This window comes from Odocoileus virginianus, chromosome 33 (genome assembly GCF_023699985.2).
Source record: "Odocoileus virginianus isolate 20LAN1187 ecotype Illinois chromosome 33, Ovbor_1.2, whole genome shotgun sequence".
NCBI classification, from domain to species: Eukaryota; Metazoa; Chordata; class Mammalia; order Artiodactyla; family Cervidae; genus Odocoileus; species Odocoileus virginianus.
The window spans coordinates 35,542,983-35,560,013 of record NC_069706.1 but is presented as its reverse complement, the minus strand read 5'-3'; the positions used below and the strand labels follow the sequence as shown (position 1 = coordinate 35,560,013).

The 17,031-nt window shown below is 50.1% G+C and overlaps 1 pseudogene; it reads left to right on the top strand.

Moving 5' to 3' along the window:
* The window catches only part of LOC110141615 (myosin-16-like), a 41,304-nt pseudogene extending 33,618 nt beyond the window's left edge, over positions 1-7,686 (top strand).
* The last annotated feature ends 9,345 nt before the right edge of the window (positions 7,687-17,031 follow it).

Below are 17,031 nucleotides of genomic sequence, written 5' to 3'. Positions count from 1 at the left end.
TGCGTGTCTGTGAATGACCCACAAAAGCACCATGAGTATTGATCTGGGGATTACAAATAAACTTTAGCGAGTAGGTCAATTGGCAAATAGATAACTCATAGACAACGAGGATCAACTGTATTTTGGAAGGCCCTCTTACTATCCTGAATTGAAGACAACGATGATGTGACTAATACATATCTTCAGGAAAATCAATTGGGTGCCCTTCCATATAAATGGAGAAATGAGTGACATTAATTCATAATAAATAATGAGTCTGTCAAAGTGCAAAAGCTCAGGAGGATCTGAGAGTGCGGCCTGTCCGAGCCCGTCTCTGACGGCTGCAGATGGGCACTGGAGGGGGTGTTGGTGACTCAGGTAGCCAAGGGTGGGTGCTGCCAGTGATGAGATTTTATGAAACAGAGAATAATTCTCAGGGAAGTTTCAATAACAAGTAAAATCCTCTCTCAGTTTTCATGGTAGATCACTCTTTTAAAATGTAGTGTATACTAAATGAAAAAAACATTTGAGTTAAACGTGAAGAGGTGCTGAGTTCTAGGTTCAGAAGGGCATAAATAGTTGTTTACTTACATGAATGCCTGGCTGGACTGCAGAATTATTCTTCATGATCCATTGTCCAGAGCAAAACCAGACATCCAGCAAAACCTCACCCACATAGTGAGGACCCCAAACATTATGACAACCAGAAGCCACACCCCTGCAGATTTCCTATATGCCCCTTGGAGAACCAGAGCTCCCAGCTGCCCCTGGGGTCCACGTGCGGCTGATGGGAGATCAGTCTGCCCTGGCCTCACGCATCACTCAGAAGCATGTGCTCTGTAACTGGTCACTGACATCATCAACTCGGCCCGGAAGTGATGGCAGAGAACCAGCTCTGTTCAGTTGCTCCCACTTGCCTCATGGGACACATGTGTGTATCTTTCCAGAAAATCCTTGGTGACCTGCAAGCTGAGGAGGACAAGGTGAACCCCCTGACCAAGACCAACAGCAAGCTCAGCCCCCAGATCCACAAGGTACCGTCCCTGGGCCTGATTCTACACCTTGATGGCCAGGGAACCAGGAAGTAAGGGTCTTTCTGATGCCACAGCTAAGGAAGCTGGCCCAGTCTGGTTCCTTATTGCATTCTGGCCTCAGACATCCCCCTCCCCCACCACACACACAGCTCTACTTTCTCTTGTATTTTTTGTCTCCGCAGCTGGAGGATAACTGGAAACAGGAAAAGAAAATTTGGGCAGAAGAGGAAAAGGCTCGCTGGAAAGCTGAGAGTGACCTGAAGATTACCACCGACCACCTCCATGAGATGGAGCTATCCACCTCCAGGAGGTGGTGGGAAAGTACGCAGTCTTTCCTTTGGCCTGCAGCAGTGTTAGCAACTGGGAGCACTTCCTGGACAGCGCTGTGCTCAGGGCCTTGTGTACTAAACGCACTTCCCAGCACCCACTCTGTGCCAGGCACTGTGCCCGGCACAGAGGATCAGGGAGGCAGGAGTAGCTGCTCCCTGTGCTCAGGGAGCTCCCAGCCTCGCACAGCGCCATGGACGCTGGACAAGAAGCTGACAGTAAGCAAAGCGGCCACCCCGAGGGAGGGAGTCTGCACAGAAGCCTCCAAACCGAGCTGTCCAAGATCACGAGGAGAGGAGGGGCTATGTTATCAGTGTCATCCTGGGGATAACGCCGAGGACAGGTGGGGTGAGAAAAGCTGGCAGCAGGAAGACAACTGGGAGGCTCCTGCAACAGTCCAAGCATAAACCAGAACCGAGTCAGAGGCCAGGGAGAAGGGAGAGAAGGAGGCAGGTAAGGAGGGCCGTTGTGGGGCAGAAGCTGCATTCTGTGTCCTTGAAGCACATTCTGCCCAAGGCAGGTCTAAAGCACCACTGGCTGCTCAGACGTGTGCAGCCAAATCCTCTCAGCCTCCCTGGGAGGCACACCCAGAAGATGCAGGTGGGACCCTGGCCCATCTTCCCCATCCATCTGCTTGGTCTCTGGCCTCTTAGTTCTCACACGTGGCTCCTGACACGTGGGACTCATGCATCAGGAGCAGACAGCCTTTGGTGGCAAGGTTTTGGAGGAACGTTTTCCCTAAAAAGGACAGGTGTTTTGTGCAATTCTGGGGTCTGCAGACTGTAAGCAGCACCAGAGCAGTGACTTCTGTCCGTTTTGTTCACTGAAGAGTCCCTGGAATCCCAGGCGATGTCTGGCACCAGGAGGGACTCAATAAGTAAGAGGCAAAATAATAAATGCACGAGTGAGTGAATGAATGGGTGGGTGCATGAGAAGCCAGTGGGACAGAGTCTAGGGCTCGGTGGGGTGACTCATCTATAGGGTGAGGGGGTCTCAGCAGGGTCAAGGTCTCCCCCAGCTCCACTCCCGCGCCAGCTCACTAGCCCAGCCCCAGAGCTTTTCCTCAGGAGGGCAAACCTCCTCCCGCAGGAGGGAAATGGAAATCAATTCTGTCAACTCTAAGCATGAGGACAAGCACTCTCTGAATTCCACATCGCAGCGGAAACTAAAGGAACGCCAGGTCTGTCCGGGGTGGAGGAGACCCGGCTCCTCTCCTGAAATGCACTGGCCTGGGCCTCGGCCCCTGGCTGCTGACCAGCTGCTGCCACAGAGTCTTCAGAGACGGACTCACGGCCGCCTCACGCTGGCTTCTGTTCCAAGTCCTCACGGTGGCCGCAGGGCGCTCCACCATCTAGCGCTGCTCCCTCCCTAGCTCGTCCCCCACCGTCCCCCACCACTCTGTCCAGGCCAGCCAGGCTGGGCCCCTGGCGCGGTTGCGCACACCCCAGCCTCCCTCCTGCCTCAGGGTCATCGCACACTGTCTGCGCCCTGCTTCCTTCTGCTTTTGACAGCGTCCCGCATGGGCTTAAGCTGCCGTCTCTCATTTCCATCCTACAAGGCCGATGGGTAGATTTCTAACCTCACACCGGAGAGAGAAATTGCTCTGTCTGCTTATTTGCCCGCTAGGTGTGAATCGAGGAGCTGGAGCAAGAGCTGGAGGTTGAGGGGGCGATGAGCCAAGGTGAGTGAAACACGCCCACCCTTCCTGGAGTCAAAAGACCCAGGGAAGCCACAGTCCAACCAGGTGCAGAAACTCCTTGAGAAGCCAACAGAGAGGAGGACAGGGTTCCAGCTGGAAGGGCCTTGTTAGTTTCTTGAGCGCCTCCTGTGCGCCCGGCACGTGCTACACGTGCACACTGACGAAGACAAAAGACCCACAGATGCTCTGTGCTGCGGTCCAAGCGGAGGTGGCAGCCTGAAGACCGAATTCAACCGGCCGAGGTGGGGAGGAGGTTCCAGGCAAAGGGGATCAGATAACACCTGCGTGTGCAGGTAGAGGTGTGGAGGGGAGAGCCAGGAGTGCAGGGAGGCTTGTGGGCAGGGATCCTGCAGGGAGATGAACCCAAACACACACACTCCAGCTTCAGCCCGGTGGGACTGGGGGGCAGGATGGGCACTAAGGCCCCCAGACAGCTCCTTTTGCTGAGGGTGGGGGCAGAGGGCAGAGGACAGACCCCCTGCAAGTGCAGGCCCCTGGCCTCACAGATGCCACTGGGTCATCCCAGTCTTTACTAGAGGAAACAGGGGCTCTTGGACAGTCAGGGTCAGCGTCGTTCATCTCCCCCAGGTGGAGAAACAACACAGCAACCTGTCCCGAGACCTGGAAGGCTTAAGTGACAGGCTGGAAGAGGCTGGGGGAGCCACCTCTGCTCAGGTACCATCCTCGGGGGCCCCAGGACCCCCGTTCCCGCCTGCCCACTGGACGATGAGCAAGGGGAGAAAGACTGGTTAGTTCTTGCTGAATTCCCGGGGCTACCTAGAGGAGAAACCAATTGATAGAGAACAGGCAAGAGGGGGCCGGTTCCATCCACTTTGCTCTGGGCTGCCCAGTTCAGTGGGTACAAGCAGAGCTGAGACTGAACGCCTCAGGGGGGCCGGTGCCGGCCCGCCCACGAGCCCTGCCTCTGCTCCGCCCCGGACTGAGCAGAACTGCAAGCGGGAGGCCGAGCTGCTGCAGCTGTGGTGGGAGCCGGAGGCGGCGGTCCTGCAGAGTGCCGCGGCAGCCTCCAGAATGCACAGGAAGCACACGGACTCCGTGGCCGAGCTAATCGAGCACGTGGAGAACCTGCAGAGGGTGATGTCCAAGCTGGAGAAGGAGAAGCAGGGCATGAAGGCCGAGATCAACGCCAGTGTGGAGACCACGCAGAAGTCCAAGGTGAGGGGGATCCCCGCAGAGCCTTCTCAAATAATATCCCCCGAGCCCCCTGACAGGTCTGAGGCACAATCTAGATGCTGCGAAGGGAATCGAGACAGACCCATCACAGACCCCACACGCTGGGGATATAACCTTGGCCAACACCCAACCGTGCCTCGGCTTCCCCATCCATAAAATGGGGATAAAGATAATCCCCATCTCACAATGCTCGTTAGGGCTACAACAGTCCCTGGCACATAAGGAAAAGCTCCGCAAACGTGAGCTACTAGGATCACCATGACATTAGGACTGTATCCTCGAGGAGCTGGAGATATAGGAGAGACAAGTGCAGTCACAGCCACGCTGAAAAAGCAATCCATGGCAGGAAAGAAAATGAAGTCAGTCACTCAACATGCATTTATCCAGTGCCTGCCACAGGAAGCGTCTTCGTGTGACGTAAGGGAAGTGAGGGACTCCAGGGAAGTGGGGGGCTCCAGAGGTGAGCAGGGAAGAGGCTGCGGGGGCCCAGGTCCCAGCCAACAGGTTTCTCCAAACTGCAGACACTCCCGAGGCACCACCGCAGCGCCTGTCTTATCTGAGACTCCTGCTCTAATGCGGCATTTTCTTACTGGGTTAGGTCAGCCAGGGCCCACAAGTGAGAGGCTGTGTGCCAACCCAAAGGTTCTGGGTTTATGTTGATAGAAAATGGTGAGCTGCTGAGATGAGGGTGTTCTAAAAAGGATGAGGCAGGTGGCCTGGGAGGCTGCAAGAGGGCAGCCTGGCTGGGAAGCAGGGTGGGCCTGGCCTGGGCCTGCTCACTCCCCTACTGGGTCCGTTCTTGCTGAGCAGATGGATGCTGAGGCCCACATCTGAAAGCTGGAGGACAACCTGGCAGAGGCTGACGCGAAGGTGGCCGAGCTGGAGCGGAACCAGGTGGAAATCAACGCCATCAGGAGCCGCCTCCAGGGTGCACTCGCCCCTCCCCACAGCTTCCTGAGGACGGAATGGGGATCCTCAAGGAACCTGAAAGAGGACTTGGGTCCCCTCCCGGAGCCTCCCTGACCTTGGAAAACCCACATCCCCTGTGATAAGACAAGGAGATTTTCTTCTACCCGCTGAGTGATTAATCAAAGTAACATCTTTACAGCGTAAAACAGGGAACACTACCCAAAACATTTTCTTGTTGGTTCTCTCCATCTCTCTGTGAGATCAGCGGGAGGAGCAGTACTACTTACATAACACAATTTTCAAGCCTTTTAAAACATGATCTGCCTACAAACATAAAGCAAACATGGGCCACTAATGAGGGAACCAGAAAGATGTTAGAGCTACCTTTGAAAAGCATCCGAGAGGCCAAGGTTTACACAGCCAGTCAGGAAAGGAACGCTTCAGTAACTCCGGCAAGTTAGGTACAAAACTTGTTCCTGTCCAACAGGGCAATAATACTGCAACCTCTGGGTTTGATTTGGGTTTTTTTCTACCCGAAGAAATTCTTTACATCTCTAAGTCAAAAACGATTTGCGACTCATCCATATGCAAGTTAACGTATAACTTCGCAGAGTCTGGGCCCTAGACAGGGGTCAACAGTTGGGTCAAGCGAAAGTGTAGTTCCCTGGAGAGGTTCACACTCCTTAGGCGTGCCAGTGAAGCATGGCTCTGGAGCACAGACACCAGAGAACCTGAGGCATCATTTGGCCTTACTGCCCGCATCCTCAATACTTTTAAAAATCAATTTCCCCACTGGATGGATAAGAAGAGTGGGACAGTGAGGTTGGGGTGACTTGGTCACAAAACTGAAGACAAATAGGGCAGAGCTGGAAACCCTCGCTGGTCCTCAGGCGCAGGCACCTCCTCCTGGCCTCTGGCTCGGAAATCAGTCCTCAGATGACAGGAGTGTGGGTTCAGGGGCTGAGACGAATGGATTTTTCAACGTAAACATTCTTGACCTCACTGTTGTCTCCAAACTTCTTTGTGTATCCCCTGCCAGGGCCTGGGAGCCTCATTATCTGAAGCCACTTATCCCACGCACATCACCTGGACGGTGGGGAGCCTTGGGCACTTGTGCCCCTCCTGGGCCCACTTAATTTGGGCGGCTGAGGTGGGGGTCACCGTGCGCCCCATCCCAGCTCTGCTGGCCAAGCTGCCGTATTGATGGGTTCTTTGAGAGCCAGGCTTAGGATCTGGCTCCACATTTCTGCTCCCTTCTCGCCCACTGAAAACGGTGAGCTGACCTGGGAATATGAAGAATCCCAGAGCCGGCTCAACCAGATCCTGCAGATAAAGACATCCCTGAAGTCGCAAGTGGACGATTACAAGTGGTAGCTGGATGAAGAGTCCGGGGTTGGCTTAGCGGTGAGGTTGGGGGTGACAGTGCCGCCTCCTTGAAGAAAGTCGTGTGTTATGAAGATGCAGAAGGAACGTGAAAATTATCTGATTCCACAGCGAGTAAAAAAGTTAACTACAAAGCTAGAGCATACGTGCAGGTGCACGAGGCTAATTAAATGAAAGAAATTATGTATCCTTGTGGACGGCAATGGGGAGAAATCAAGGAAAATTAAACCTCGGTTGTTTGGGTTATAGACTCCTATGTCTTCGCCTCTTGCGGTACTGTTGATCAACATCACATGTCTTTAAGTCCTGGCCCCAGGTGCCACAGAGACCAGGGGGGCTCTGACAGGCCGGTGGCCCCCACAGGCCCGCAGCGCAGCCGTGGTGAGTCTCGCCAACACCAAGCGTGCCCCGGACCTGCTGAAGGAGCAGCTGGAGGAGCAGCAGGGCGGCAAGTCCCCGGCCCCTCAGGACCTAGAGGTTTGGCTCTGCCGCCATTCACTGCCGGTTCTGGGCCCACCACGCTGACTCCGTCAGCACCCGGGCACCCGCCAGCCTTCCCAAAAGCCTCGCTAAAGGTCAGGCTGACAGGAAATAACGGTTCTAACTAAAAGGACGCTGTGGCTCCACTGGGAAGATGAGGGGATGGGAAATGAGGGACAGGGCCCAGAGAAAGTGCCAAGGTCACAGCTTCCACAGCAGGGCACCAAGAGCTAATGCCTAAAACCACACAGAGCACATTTCATTTAGAAACATGGACGTCAAAGCCCAAAACCTTCAAAGCGCTGAAGGTGGGTGTCCGTGGTGACCTGGAGCGTGCCCCTGACCCAGGACTGCTGTGTCTCCTAACGAGCCTTACAGAATGACCGGACTCTTAGGATGTCTGGGTACAAGCAAAAACAATGCACATTTAACCAGAACGAGCCAGATTGATGCCCCACATTCCACAGTGCCTCGGTCAAAGGAGGAGCAGGCCAACCAGACGCTGGCCCGCTACAGAAGACGGTGCACGAGCTGGGTGATGCCGAGGAGCGGGCGGGCACGGCGGAGGCTGCCCTCAGCAAGCTGCGCTCCAGACACCACACAGCTGACAAGGGCATCACCTCCGTGGGGATCACCCAGGTGCCCGAGACGGGCTCCTCCAAGACGCCGTCTGAGGAGTGAGGGGCCACGGCCCCAGCACACGGCTGCTAGGTGTGGACTCCACGCTCCAAGTTCACCTGCTCTACTTTGCTCTTTCCGACTTCTCTTGGATTCAGGATAAGTCTTTTCTTACTGTTTGCTTAGGGAGGGAATAAAAAAATAGGACGCAGGATCTTTTTCTTAATTCTCTCTTAAAGAATGGCTCTCTGAGGAAGTTAAGGAAACCAGTGGCTTGCCTCTGGATGAGTCCTACAATTAACGTGTAACCTCCTTTCAGGGCAAAAACCTCAACGGGGTCCCTTCTGTTGAGCTCCCCCTCTTGGCGGGGGTTACTGCTGAGGCTCCCTGCACCACCCAGACTCGGGAGGCGCTGCAGCCCCTTCTACCTACGTCTTAGCTTCCAGGATCAGGCACCATGTGAAGCAGACCCCCCGCACTGGCTTGGCGACTGACTGGCTATGCCTGGGCGCTGCTGGCCCTGGTCCAGCTGCCCTGTCTTCATGTCACCGTCCTGTGTCACCATGGCACAGTCCTGCCAAGAGCACCCTGAGGGGATGAGGTGGAGCCCCTGGGGTCTGCTCTCTGTGTCAGGGTCAAATCTCAGTCTCTAATCCCATATCCCAGGCCTATCCAGGCATGCCAGGCCCAAAGAAGGGGTCCCTAAAGCCTTACAACCTAGAAGAGGATGAACCAGGCATGACCCGGTGATGCCCATTACATGGAAGAAAAAGCAGCCTATGCACCTGGGGGCACTGTCTTTCTAGCAAGAAGGGGACAAAGATGTTAGAGCTCCCAGCTCTGGCCCACAAGGATCTTCTCACCCTCTCTCTCTTTTTCCTTCCAGGGTGATACATATCTCAACAGCAGATCATTGAGAGGAAAAAATATATGAAAAATGGAAAACTGGGTCTATTCTGAGAATACTATGCAAAGGAAAGTGCAAGCCAGAAAGAGGTGCCGAAGAAGAAAGATAGCTGTGGGGGCGAGAGGCTTGGGGATGTAAATTCCTGGCCATTAGAGGCAATAAAATTAGCATGGCTTCTCTGAGAGACGCATCAAGTACAAGCACTTGGATAACAGTAACTGTGGGTCTGATTTAGCTGAGATCCTACATGTTCATGTCAAGGATGGAATGTGTAATGTCTCTGGGACCTGGCTGTTCTCTAGAAGTAATTTCTCATGTGGACAATTTTAATACCTTGTCCCCATGAATCTTAAATACAAGAAACATGAAAAATAGGCTGACTGGAGATTGTTTTTACGTGAAGAATTTTTTCCTGAGACTTCGAAATCCAAAGGCAGTTTTTACAGTCTACCAGGGTCCGGTGGTGTCCCCGTGTCCTCATTCACAGGCCTGTGTATCAGAGATATGAGGACAAAGAGAGCTGATAGTTACAGGATGCCCTGAAGGGATGGTAAGATCCGTCCAGGCTAACGACCCAAAGGCCCCCCCACATATACACCCTGCCTCAGCGTCTCCCCTGATGCTCAGACACAGGCAGGTGAGCTCTGTGAGGGCAGATGGTTTTGTGTATTGTATTTCACTGCTGTTAATCAGCAATGAGAGAGTGCCAGACCTGAAGGGACAACAGAGTGGAGTGAATGCCGCCCAAAGAAATGCAGCGCTTTCTGACATTGCACAGAGCACTTCCTAAAATCAGGCTAGGGACTTCCCTGATGGTCCAGGGGTTAAGAATCTGCCTTGCATTGCAGGGGATGTGGGTTCAGTTCCTGGACGGGGAACTAAGATCCCGCTGTGCTGCAACGACTGAGCCTGTGGGATGATCTGAGGCAGCCAAATAAATAAATAAATGAACATCTTTCAAAAAATAAAATCAGATCCCTGCCCACTGGTGGAATCCACTTGCCAACCCTGGTGTTGATAACCCAGGACCCTGCAGAACCACCTGAATGGAAGAGAGGTCTCAGGGTCTCTTCAAGTCACTCTTCTGTTCCTGGGTCCTTCAGTCTCCCCAAGTGTGACCAGATTTCTTTTGTCATCTTCGGGCACTTCTCAACCCCATTCCTCTCCTTACTGTCGTAGTTTTTGGGGTGCAGGGGCAGAGCCCTCAGAAAGACCCCCACCCCAGCCCTCTGGAGATGGGGGCTTCCGTTTGAATCTCACCACCTGACCTCTCTCCAATGCATTGGCAGACAGAAGTCATTGTTCAGGCTGGTAGAGGAAGGGATACTAATATTCTGTTGGTGGTGCCCACATCATGCTTGTGATGTTTCTGAACTTGGCACTCTAGACAGCTCTGGAGGGAACCCAGTTTGGGTCCATGGGTGCAAATACACCAATGTGAAAACACTGCCCTCTGGTGGTGGGGTCTCCAAATGCTGTGCATGACTAACTGGGGAGACACCAAATCACACAATGTAAGAATTATTATATGTTAGAATTTTTTTTTTTTTTCTTGCTCATTTATTCATCCTTATCATTTATTTATACATTATGTAACAAATGAATTTATAAATTCAAGGACTATAGAAACAGAGTAAACATGTATGGCCCAACTCTCACAATTGTACATGACTACTGGAAAAAACCATAACTGACTAGATGGAGTTTTGTCAGCAAAGTAATGTCTCTGCCTTTTAATACGCTGTGTAGGTTTGTAATTGCTTTTCTTCTAAGGAGTCAATGTGTTTTAATTTCATGGCTGCAGTAACCTATATGTTAGGATTTTAGGAACTTCCTTGGTGGTCCAGTGGCTCAGACTCCATGCTCCCAGTGCAGGGGGTCCGGGTTTGATCCCTGGTCAGGGAACTAGAGCTCACATGCCGCAACTAAGCTTCCACAGGACACAACTAAAAATCCTCATGCCGCAACTGAAGCTCCTGCGTGCTGGTGCTGCAACTAAGACCCAGCGCAGCCAAATAAGGAAATAGAGAAATATTGGGGGAGGAGGGATTTTAGAACTGGAAGGGACATTTAGAGGGTGTTGAGTCCAGCTTTTGGCCAATTTGGGATTCCCTTCCAAAGCATCCTTGAAAAGTAAATGGTAATCCAACTTGAACTCTTCCAGTGGAAAAAGGCAGCCCATTGCCGTTTTGGCTGACAATCATGGTTCAAAAGTCCCACTCAGTCCTGAATCATAGTATGTCTCCCCTATTTTGACCGTATTTCGATCTAGTCTTCACCTCTGTAATTACACAAAATAAGCCTAATTCTTATGCTTTGAAGTCAGACGGATATGGTTTCCACTTTCCCACTAGTATGACCTTGGGCAACTTAACCTATCTTACCTCCTGCTTTCTTGACTATTAAATGAGGAATAATAACAGCATCTGCCTCACAGGAATGTGAAGTTTAAACAAGATAACTTGGCAGAGCGCCCATTATGCTAACACTGAGGCATTTGCCAACTTCCTTCTAGCATTCCATATGACTTCCGCACTTGACCTTCCCAGGGAGGCTCTCCCAGGCTGTTAGTCTGGTAGCTGATGGCAGCAAGCCTCTTGCTGGAGAGATGCAAGAGGCATCCATGAAGTTTTAGACCTGGAGGACAGCCCACATGTGGAAAATTCCACAGCAGCTCCTCACTCTGCTGGGGAGAGTGGGGGCCCAGACAGAGACAGGCTCAGTGACTTGCCCAAGACCATTCAGTTAAAGCAGAGATAGAAATAATTCTCTGTGGTGGGAGATGAGGTGAAGGTTCTGACCCAGTATTTATTTAAAAAAAAACAAAAAACAGGACATCAGTTAGCCACATATGCTGTTTTTGCCTGAAAGTGTTAGTCGCTCAGTCATGTCCAACTCCTTGGGACCCCATGGACTGTAGGCCACCAGGCCCCTCTGTCCATGGGGATTCTCCAGGCAAGAATACTGGAGTGGGTTTCCATGCCCTCCTCCAGGGGATCTTCCCAACCCAGGGATCAAACCGGGGTCTCCTGCACTGCAGGCAGATTCTTTACCAGCTGAGCCACCAGGGAAGCCCACTGTTTTTGCCTAAGGACATGTAATTTCAGAATGACTTAAAGATCTAAGAGGGTATAATCTATGCAGTCTTGCAAAATAGTATTAATTGGTATCTATGATGACTGAAATCAGGGCATTGGCACCATGTTCTGTAGAGTAAGTGGAGCAAAGATTTATTCAGATGGTTTTGCTAGATGTTTTGGGATCATTTTCAAGACTGCTAACTTTTTTATCACTGGCTATATTAAATATATATGTGTTATCTTCTATACTCTTGAAGCTCTGGCAGCTGGGGGCCCCTGGCTGAGGAGACGCTGCCTCTCCCAGGGTGCCGATTCTGAGGAAAAGCAAATGGCTCTCATACACAGGCTCACCAACCCAGTGCCCACACTCGGAACCACCTCCTCTACCCTGTTCTTGTACCTTGGGAGGCAATACTTCCCTCCATAATCATCCCAGGACCAGGACCAGACAACGAGGGACTGCCAGAGCCCACTGAAATTATCCACCAGCCAATCCTAACCCTGCTCACCCAGCCGCCCCCTTTCCTTCCTGTGGGAGCCATAATGAAAGCTCGTGGCCTGCTTTCCCCTTGCGCCTCTGGCTCCTGACCAGCCCGGGGGCTTCCCCACAAGGCCCTGTGTGGCATGTCAGGCCGTACCTCCTGCTTCCAGGGACAGGTCTCTGAGTGAATAAACTTCCTCCTTCGTGGCAATCATTTCCACATCTGTGTATCTTCCCATACCTGACTAAAGCAAATCCCAGGGACATTTGAAGGTACATACACCAGTTAGCTTCCTCTTCCTCCTTTCACATGTGAACCAATCCTGGGTCCTTGAAGGGAACCCAGCAGGTTCTGGGTCAACGCCCAGGGAGAGCACAACTTTGGGTGTTTCCAGAAATCACAAAGACGGCTGCCCTTCCACCCACACGCTACCAGGTACTGAGGCTGGAGATATGTTGTGAAAAGGCCGACCTTGAGGTATGGTAAATCCACAAGACCGGAAGGGAACTTGCTGGCTATTATAAGGGATTGTTCTCTCCTCCGAACCCTGAAATTTGGCTTAGGTTAATGAAAAATGTATCCTGAGGTTTTGGAGCAGTGATCCCATAATACGTTTTTTCTACAGACATTTTTTAAAAACCAACTTTCAGGAGCTTCCCTGGTATTTGGTATCCCAAATGTGCCACAGCAACTAAGCCCATGTGCCACAACTTGAGCCTGTGCTCTCCAGCCTGGGAGCCACAACTGCCGAAGCCCTCATGCCGAGAGCCCATACTCTGCAACGAGAGAAGCCACTGCAATGAGCCCATACTCTGCAATGAGAGAACCCACTGCAATGAGCCCATGCACCGCAACGAGAGAGCAGTCTCTGCTCACCACAACTGGAGAAAAAGCCCGCGCAGCAATGATTCAGCACAGCCAAAAACAAAATAAATACAACTTTAAAAAAGGATATCACTAAAAACCTTCTACACACCTATAAAACAATTCTTCAAACATTTCCACATAATATAAACATTTTAAACACTAATTATGTCATTTTTAATGCTTAACGACCTCCATGGTGATTACATTTGTTGAGCAGTACATGACATGCACTATATTTGATGAGAATTAAATACTATCTTTAATAGACAGGGACCATAAAGCAAATAAACAATGTAAATGTGTAAAAGACATATCATTAATGCAATAGAATTCAGCAAAATAAATATGACAAATCAGGTAATTTTTTTTAATGGTTACTGGGACCTCCTTGATGGTACAGTGGTTAAAACTCTGCACTTTCACTGGCAGAGGAAACTAAGATCCCCCCATGCCACATGGGGTGCCAAAATTTTTTTAAAAAATGAATCCAAGAGAAGACCTGAAAACTATTATCCTTATTTGAAGGAAACTTAGAGAAGTTGACTGACTTGCCCAAAGTTACATACGTACTGTAGCTGGTAAACTGCAGAGTCAGAGTTTGAACCCAGTTCTATTTATCTCCAAAGTTAATGAATTCTTTTAAGCTATCATACTATCTTTTTAAAAAAATAATAGATTGCATAAAAAACATTTTAAAAATGTGTTAGAAACAAAATGTGTAAGAAGTGGCCCTTCAGGAGATTTATAGGCTGGTGACCACAGATTTCACTTTTCAAATGAGGAAAATGATACTTTGAATTCATAAGTATGCTTATATGCTTGCTCTTGTTAAGTATGGTATTTGTGATAGCATGCTAGTTACATACATCTGAGACTCTCTTACATCCCTGCTACTGCTACTGCTAAGTCACTTCAGTTGTGACCGACTCTGTGCGACCCCATCCCTGGGATTCTCCAGGCAAGAACACTGGAGTGGGTTGCCATTTCCTTCTCTAATGCATAAAAGTGAAACGTGAAAGTGAAGTTGCTTACATCCCGAGACACCCCATAAACTGGTCCCATCCCTGTGCTACGGAAATGAACTGGATGATCAGTATTTGAGCCACTTTGCTGAACACCTGAAACTAACACAACATTGTAAATCAGCTATGCGTTAGTTGCTCGGTTGTGTCCGACCGACTCTCTGTGACACCATGGACTGTAGCTGGCTTCTCTGTCCATGGGATTCTCCAGGCAAGAATTCTGGAGTGGGTGGCCATGCTCTCCTCCAGGGGATCTTCCCGACCCAGGGACTGAATCTGGGTCTCCTACATTGTAGGCAGATTCTACAGTTTGAGCCACTGAGGAAGCCATCTGAGACTATCTTACCTCCCTAGACACCCCATAAACTGGCCCCACCCCTTCGTTATAGAAATGGACTGGATGATCAGCCTAGAGCGGAAAAATCTGCACACATTTTTCAATCTCTCTGCACTGAATTGTATAAGACCTTTTCTACAGGAAATTTTCTCTCCTTAGGACCACACCCAGCACTTGGGGCAATATCTAAATCATAAGGATTATTCACACAGAGTATTCATTCATGGTTTTGTCCTTTTGTTAACTTTTTTTTTTAATTTTAACTTTTTGGCCACATCACATGGCATGTGGGATCTTAGTTTCGGGACCAGGGATCAAATGCAAGCCTCCTGCAGTGGAATCACGGAGTCTTAACCACTGGGCCACCAGAGAAGTCCTTGTTAACTTCTAACTTTCATAGGCATTGATTCAATAATATTTTCAAGAGTCTTGTGGGGAATAGGCGGCTAGCATTAACCCATGCAAGAGACAGAAGTGGAGGCAGATTGGCAGTAAGTGCTCACTGTCATTCAGCTGGTGGCACAAGCAAGAACCAATCTTCTTACTCTCCAAATCCACATTCCAGATACTGTATCAAAGGCTTCCTGAACAAAAGGAAATTCTTAGATCTTTGCAAACACATAATCTTTCCAACATATGATTGGTTATATTCTTGATATTCCTATCTGTACAAACCCCCTCTTCCATTCACAATCGGGAGTGACCAATTGAAATCTCAAGACTGTTTCCTTTATTCATCGTTTCATTCAACAGACATTAACTAGGCACTTCCAGGTTCCAGGTACTATGCATTTCCTTCTACTTAAGACATCTGTGAACTGGTTTCACCCTAGTCTCTTAAGTTCCTTGAGGACAGTGGAACTTCATCCAACTCTTCTGTACACTGCACAAAATGCCTGACAATACTTGGCACTTGGTGAATACTCATTGTTTGATGACTTGAAGCTCCACCAAAACTCCAATCTAGTCCTATTCCAATTCCAACTGAGGAGGATGGGACAAGATGGCAGAGTAGTAGGACCTTGAGTTCACTGCCTCTAAAGAGCTCATCAAAATTACAACTAATTGCTAAACAGCCATTGATAAAGAAGACTGGAACCTACCAAAAAAGAGACCCTACAGCCAGACATGAAGAAGAAAGCACAATGAGACAGGAGGGGCGCGCTCTTGATAAAATCAATTCCAAATGAATCAATAATGCAAATAAAATCATCCATAGTAGTGTCCAACCGCTCCCTTCCTCCTGTTTCCCATTTCTAAGTACCAACTTCCCTGGAACTGATTTTTTTAAAGGGCACAGTCCTCATAGTGGATACTAGATCAGGGTCATCACAGTAGTCTAAAAAAAAACACACTAAGAATAATTTGATTTCCTTGTAATTCCAAGGTTCTTACAGCAGACCATGATGGGAAGGGGGCGATGCTCTGGACTAGGAATCATGTCAGCATTGCCATCGACTTTCATTAAAATCTTCCTGGAGTCTCAAAAACCTCTGGTCCTGTTTCCTCAGTTATATAACATGATGGTTTCACTTAGGAGCCCCTGAGGAACTAAGAGTCTACTATCCAGAATGGCTCATAAAATATGAAAGAAAATGCATCGAATGGTAAGCTTTGTTTAGGCTGAAATGCAAAATATTAACTCAAAAGATAGAATCAGTGATTAACATTAAAATGTCTCATTGTTACTCTTCTGGGGCTAAATTATTTCTTACCTTGTCATTTATCATAGTCTGGTATTATTGATTTGTATGTGTCACCCTCATTTACCCAGACTATAAACCCCTTCAAAGAAGGAACTGTCCTTTGTAAAGATGTGGGATCTAAGTAAAACACTGTTGGTATTTTGACTCTGGGTAACAACTCTACATATTTCCGGATTCGCTCATCTGACTTGGAGACATAGGAGGAATCCCTGCTTCCACGGGCGGTCCTTCCTCTGTCAGGATGCTGTCTCCAGGAGGGAGTAATTAACTGAAAATGATCTCTCCACTCTCAAAGTGCCCTGTTACGCCCTAAGACCAGAGACTTTGCAGCCAAGGGACCAAAGACAACCAATGATTCCAGGGCATTTGTTGCTACATCAGCAGCCCCAGAGAAGACAGTATGTGTGGCTGTGAAGTCGCGAATCTGACAAGTTCTCTGTGGTGAACGTCACCTGACAAGTCTCCGGGTCAATCACCCCGGGGCCAGGAGAGCTGGTCCATAATTTCTCTGAGTTGAGGGGCAGCCAGTCTGGTGGAAAGAGGGGTTCAGGTCACTGTCTTCCTGTATTTGGGGGCGGCTGAACTCCCTCAACTCCTCGGTCCTGTGGCGCCACCTCGGGAGCAGGGAACGATTCTGACCCAAGAAGGGTAGAGAACGTTCCTTGGAGAGATCTCCACAGAGGGAAGGCGGGCTCTGAAGAGGCCTCCTCACAGTGCGAGGAAAAAACAGTGGGATTTGTCGGTCCGTTTGGCCGCAAAGGTCCCAATTCTCAGGAACTCATTCCGTGGCCAAAGCATTTGTGAAAGCGCCAAGGCTCCACACTTCGGTCCGCAAGTCTCAGGACATTTTGCGAGGAAAGCACTAAGAGGTCCACGGCGCTCCTCCACCAGCTCCCAGCGCTCTCCAGACGCCGACTCCTTAAGAGCCGGCCGACCGTTCCCCGCCGCGCGCGCGCCCAACGGCGCGCGTGCGCCGACAGCACGCACCGCCCCGCCGCGCAGGCGCC